Source organism: Coturnix japonica, chromosome 2 (assembly GCF_001577835.2).
Source record: "Coturnix japonica isolate 7356 chromosome 2, Coturnix japonica 2.1, whole genome shotgun sequence".
NCBI lineage: Eukaryota > Metazoa > Chordata > Aves > Galliformes > Phasianidae > Coturnix > Coturnix japonica.
In genome coordinates, this window is record NC_029517.1 from 83,001,890 (window position 1) to 83,009,014 (window position 7,125).

The window sequence follows — 7,125 nt, forward strand, 5'->3', positions numbered from 1 at the left end:
ATATTAATAAATGAAAGAGCCAGCTGTTGCAAAAAAGGTAATTGATATTCAGAGTATTGAGTGGGGGGAAAGTCCATGTCATTGACCTACAGTCAAGAAAAGATGGTCAGTAGAAAAATGCATTTTGTATTTGTTTTAAACTATACAGTTCCACAGAGTGAAAGGGAAGCAACATTTTGTCATGAAAATAAGTCTGCTCCCTTCAGCTTAACAGAACAGTCCATGTTGTTTGTTCCTTCAGGAGTGTGACTTACTGAGTAATCATCAATGGCTAACCAGTAAAATTTTGTGACTGTATCTCTAAGTGTCTTTTTTATTTTCTGAATGATGGTCTATATGAGCAGGCTGTATTTAGGAGAGAGCATATTGGGTCTGAAAAAGAGAGAAGGCAGTTGCTATATAAAAACTTTTACCCCACACTGGATTAAATATTGGAGGAATAGCGATGTTAATCTGATAGAACTATTATTTAGAACAACAGTATACTGAAAGAGGCTTTTTCAGGTTACGGGTATTTCTTAATCTTGTTAATTTGGATTTTATTAGCATGTATATCTAGTTTTGATGGAAAATAATACATTTGTGTGTTGTACAGTTTTCTTCCATGTTGACTGTGTTATGGCTAAGCATGCAACTTTGCAGAAATTGAATTTAGTAGGAGTAAATTGATATTTTCAATAAAAATCTGCTGGTCAACTGAATTGTTATGGTTTAAATAATTTGCTTTCATCCAAAGGAGGATGGTACATCTCTAATCTGGATTTTTTTTTAATTCCATTTTCAATAATGTACTGCCACATCAGAGAGCCCAAGTAGTTGATATTGTCACTCATGCAGGTGCCTCAGAATCGCTCTAGGAGTCACCACATTACTTCTTCCAAGAAGAATAAAGAGTCACCACTCTTTACTTCTTCCGTCTCTTGGAACCAAAGCACTTCAGTGCTATTCCCAGTGTTCAGTGTAGTGTATTAGGCGGTAGGCGGGGTAGGCGGGGTCACGGGATGTGATGGGACAGGTCCCTCCTCCTTAGTTAATATTCATGATGGGTGGGATTAGCCCCGCCCACTTTCTAGCATGTTCTATACCAAAAGTTATATAAGGGTCTGTTTGTTTTAATAAAATGCCTTTTGCCACGCACTCCCTTGTTGTGTTGGCATCTGGTCCAGCCGCGGATACCCGGGCACGAACAGGACGCACGGCACCGTGTAACAGTTCAGTGACAACTAAAAATGTGAGAGCAGAGGATATTATTAATGCTCCTTTTTGTCTTTTGGCTTAGCCTTATTTTCTTTTTTCTTTTTTCTTTTTTTTTTTCTTTTTATTGCATTTCTCAAACTGTTACCCTTGAACTAGTGCCAGCACTGAAAATGTGTTAAGTATTCTGTACGTTTTCAGTTGACCTTGCCACGCTGCCTTCCACCTCCCTTTCCTTTACAGACAGAGTTGTCTGTAGAAGTTTGGTTTAACCAATTTTTAATAACTTGAAGTTAAGGCTCTGATTGCCTTAGGCAGTAATACAAGGAGGATCTTATATGGGATAGTAGATTAAGTAAAATTCAGTGTATTAACAAAGAGTAGATTATAGCTCACATAATAAATTAATATAGCAGATAGGTTGGCTGGAGGTATTTGCTGCATATATTGTATTAACTAGCTTTAGAAATCCTACTATGGATGAGTAGAATATGAGGTAGTAGACTGATGCAGTACATACTGTAAAAGCTGATGATTTTTTTTTTTTTTGAAAAAAAAAACCTCAAATGTTTTGGGGAACACTTTCTTGAAATATTTTTCTTTCAAACAAATTAATACTTCTTTCATAAGCATTTATATTAGCAAAATCACTGCCAATTAATTTATGGAAAAAACATTACAAACGTAATTAAAATATTTCCTGAATACTCAGCTACATATTTTCTTACTCTGTGTGTAGTTCTTAATTTGAATACTACTGCTGAGACCAGAGATCAAATATACCTCAGTGTGCTTGGCATGTAATAGCATTACAAGTGACATAGAAATTGACAATTCTAGCCAAGGTAAAAGCTCTCACTGATGTTATTTATTTATTTATTTTCAAGAGAAGCTCCATGAAGAGAAGGAGAGAGATGGTAAATTACAAGGAGAAATTTCCTGTGAAGTATTTATGTTATGCCAAGTTCTGCCTATTAATATTTGCAGAAACATCTGTAGGCTTAATGATAGTTTTGTTTTTCTTGTAACTGATGATAATCTGACATGAGATCTTATAATGCAGACAAACTGCAAAACTAACTATTGATGAAAGCACATTTCAACAACTTGAAGGTAAAAAAAAGATTCTTGGGATTTATGATTGCTTAATCGAAATCAAACAGGAGTGCAGAAAATGTAACAATGAAATGCTAAAAGAAAACCAGAAGTGTTAAAAGTTTTTTAAAAATGAAATATTTGCATGCACTTAATTATTTTGATACAATAGCAACACAGTTTAAATTAAGGCATTTTGATATATATATATATATATGTTGATATATATATATATATATATGTATATGTATATATATATATATATACAATCTGAGGCTGTTGAAATGTTTTTTAAAATGAATCTATTTCCTTTTTTAGCAATGTTTGATGTCATTAAATATTTCTTACATTGATGTAATGTAATGGAATATGGTTCATGGTTCCTCTGAATTACATATCTACTGGGCACATTCTCAGTTCAAGCAGGAAGTAGGTAAGCTTAAAGAAGACCATGTGAACAGTCTAGCCTATCACCTGGCCCATACCTTTTTCAGTTTGCTTTTCTCAAAGTGTGCTGTTTTCCTCAGTGGCTGCATGTGGAAAGCAGACTAGCCCTCCTGAAGAAACATTAGAGTGCTTTTTAGTTGACAGTGCAGAATCCCGTCTGGAATTTGAGAGGCTCCAGTTCTACCCTCTGTGTTACCACTTATTACCTATACCAAAATGGTCTAGCAGACTGTTCCATAGAATACTCCCAAAAGGCTTTTTTTTTTTTTTTTACTCTAACACTTTAATATCTTGTCTAACTAACCATAAGCCGTAGTTGAATGTGTCACTAGTGTAACAGCTATAACAACTTCACAAATCTAGTACATTATAGCTGGGAAGGAAAACAAATTGACTGCATGAGAGTTGATAGAGTTGATCTTTTTTCCAGAATAATTCATTTGTTGACTCAGATGAGTAGCTTATAAAATACTGGTGTGGTTTGTTTCTATAGCAGTTGGGATTCTGAAGATTTAAAGTTGGTAATTTAGCTTTTAACTGCAAATGTAATACTCATCTGGATTTTAGGTGTTTTTTAATGCTAATAAGTGAAAACATGGTAATTCACTACTGACCTGATTTTGCATTCTTAGGATAAGAGATGCTTGTGAATCAAGTGGCTTTTGTAGAGATTATTTTAAAGACTGATGTTTGCTTATTTTTTAATCTATATTGGTAGCTGAAATCCAGAAGGCTGAACCAGGCTATGAAGAGATCTAGGCAAAATATGATTTATTTTTAGTGAAACTTACAGGACAGTGTTGATTAAAAGAACCCCAAAAAACCCCACCCTCATAGCATTGAGGATCTTGTGGGAGGGATATGGCAGGGGGCTTAAAACACTGGATTTTGTCATTATCTCTTCTTCCTTGTAAGCTCACTAATACTTCCCAATCCCTGCCTCAGAATGACCTTTGAGAGAGTTGGATGGCAGCCCTTGAACAGGGTCTTACAGTCAGAACACAGTAACAGCAGATGAAAAATCACCCATGCATATGAGACAAGCCAGCAAACAAAATGAGTGGGAGGATGAGGGAGAGGAAACTGGATACTCCTTTTCTTTTTCCCACTCTCTGATGTCAAAATGAAAATGAGGTTTTTAGATGTGTTAAAATAGAAAAGCAGAATACATGGACCTAAATTTTAAATTTATTTAATACTTCGGTCTTGGCATGCTTTCAGATAGACTTCTCCCAGTGTTGTGTAAATCCATACCAAGTACATAAGGTCAGCATAACGGCAGGAAATTTTGGCTTAGTCCTAAAACTAGAAAGGCTTCTGATTTAAGGCTTTTTTAAAAATCCCCAAACAACAAAACTTAAGAACCTCAATTTCAAAACAGTACTAATTTTCACTTCCATGCAAGCTGACTATGTGTTTTGGTTCTAGAAATTGGCTGCCTGTAAAGGGGGCTATACATTTGGTTTTCCATTGGGTAGGGAAGAGATTACTGCAGGGAATTTCAGTTACAAGTAAGTGCTCCCCAGAACATGAGGAGGAAGTGCTGATGCAAGAGATGGCAAATATTTTTATGCATTTTGATACATTGGCTAAATATTGTCCTTTGAAAAACAAAAAACAGGTGGCTGTGCTTTCTGCTTTGGTAAAGAAATTTCAGAATAAGCTTCAAGGTTGCAAGAAAAAGTATTCCATTTTTTTGTGTATTTGCAATTCATTTTCATTTCTCATAAATACATATTTCAAATGGAGCTTATAGAGTTGCAATCGGATATTCAATTCAGAGATCTGATCATTGCTATTTAAAAGACTATTTAAAAACACATATTGACAATCACTGGTGCTTGCTGAATGTTTATCAAGATCAGCCACTGAATTTGAGCACTGTGAGATAGTGGGTGGTGCATTTCCACAGTGATGGCAATGACAGTGGGTCACCCCTGTTGGTGTGTTGGTGCAGGCTTTGACAAGCATGGCATGCAGGTTCTTGTTCATTGATGGCAAAGATGCAGAGCTAAGGGTGATGGTGACTGTCAAAAAAATAGTGTTTGTAGCTGAGAATTTGCTCTTTCAAATAATGTTATCAAGCAGAGTTATTGTGCTTGTTGTATTGGTTGTTGTTTCCATGGAAATAAATATGATGCCTTCCTTCCAAACAACCTATGTATGTGTGGCCCAAGATAATTCCTCTTTACTCCATGCTGCCTATAAAGCTCAAAAAAACTTTGCATTTTCATGTGTTAGAGTCTGTTTGAAGAGAGAAGAAAGATGCATATGCACGCCTCACCCTGCACCTCTAGCAATCTTTCTTTCAGGCTGAGCAATCACAGCCCTTCCCAACCCTTCTCAGAAACAGTACACTCCAATCTCCTAATCACATTCATAGTATTCTGCTGGACTTGCTACAGGATGTCAGTGTCATTTGTGGTTAGGGAGCCTGAAAGTAGTCACAGATATTGTCCTACAATTGCAGAACTGAGGAACTCTTTTGACGTGCTCACGGCATTCTTGCTGAGGCAGTTCAGTATGTGGCTGCAAAGCCATGGCAAAGACTGATACTTAAGCATTACATGTAGATCTTTTTCTACCAAAGCTACTGCCTACTCAGACATCCTTGCTCCATTCTCTTGCTTCCAGATGGAAGAGTTTGCATTGTTCTTTCTTGAACTTTGTGAAATTTTTGTAGCAGATTTGCTACAGAAAATATGCAGCATATGCTAATGTAATGTAAACTTTTTTTTTTCTTTTCTGTATATCGACTACTGCCCTCAATTTAATGTTGTTCACACACTTGCTGGGAATGCTTTCTATCCTGTCGTGTATTGTTTTTTTTTTTTTTTTTTTAATTAATGAGCTACTCAGAAACTAACTCTGAAGTTGCTTTGTTTTGAAGCTGTTGTTGCATCCACGACTTGGGCCCCCAGTACAGGAAAGATGTGGAGCTGTTGGAGAGGGTCCAGAGGAAGGCTTCAAATATGATCAGAGAGAGCTGGAGCACCTTCCCTTAGAAGACAGGCTGAGGGAAATGGACTTATTCAGTTTGGAGATGAGAAGACTGTGAGATGACCTCATTGCAGCCTTCTTGAATTTATAAAAGGATTATAAACCGAAGGAGAATAAACTTTTTACAAAGGCAGATGGTGATAGGACAAGAAGGAATGGTTTTAAGCTCAAGGAGGGAAGGTTTAGATTGGATGTCAGGGGAAAGTTCTTTACAGAGAGAGTGGTGAGGTGCTGGAACAGGCTGCCCAGAGAGGCTCCATCCCTGGAGGTGTTCAGGACTAGGTTGGATGGGGCCCTGGGGGACTTGATTAAGTACAAGATTTGGAGATTGGTAGCCATGCCTGTAGCAGGGGGTTATAACCTGATGATCTGGGATCTGTTCCAACCCAAGCCATTCTGTTATTCTATATTTTGAAAATGTATGTGAAAAATATTTGAATTTAGTATAATATTCTTCAGTTATTTAACCCTCATGAAAGCATATTAAACACACTTGGCAATGCTGCTTGACTTAGGTTGTTATATTAGCTCAGTAGGCTAATGTGTTATCTTAGAATGTTTATGCATGAAATGAGCTCTTACTAATGCAAACTTACGCAAAAAAAAAATAAATTTAAATTAATACAAGATTTTGGGTGGTTGGGGTGGAAAACTTGTCTTCAAACATTTTTCTCTGTCTTTGTTGCACAGAAACTAGTTTCTCAGGGATGCGCCTGTGCCTTAAAATTTTAGCAGTTGCTGCAAAACTGCAAAAATTGGCAGTGTCTTCTGTTGAAAAAAATGAAGGGTGAACAAACATGGATGCTGACAATGCAGGAAATCTGAGTGTCACTATGTACGAGATCCACTATCATAGCATCATAGTGAGGCACGGGAAAGTTTAGTGCTTGTGTTTTGTGATTTCTTTTTTTCTTGTTTTTTTTCTTTTTTCTTTTTTTTTTTTTTCTTTTATTTTCTTTTTATTTTCTTTTTTTTTCTTTTTTCTTTTTTTTTTTTTTTTTTTAAAGTTTGTCAAAAGATTGTAAGCCAGGTAAAATAAAAGTAAAACTGGGGACTCTGTAAAACTGATTCTCTGATGACTTCAAGGACACAACTGTGATTTACTTGTGATTTAAAGCTGAAAAGACTAGGTTTAGGAGCATTCTGAGAAAGTCTTAGGATATCTTATTAGCTCTCTGTATGATAGGTATTTATGACATGATAGACAATTACTTGCTTCAAGGCTCCAATCTGTAAAGAATGACATTGATTCTCAGTGGAATCATATGATTGAAGCATAAGTTATGTGATGTGATTAGACCAAGGTTCAAGTGAAAGAATAACTGAAGTATACCATAGAAATGTTACTGTCAGTATAAAAGAAGTATGAGAATGTTTGGGTGTAAGAGC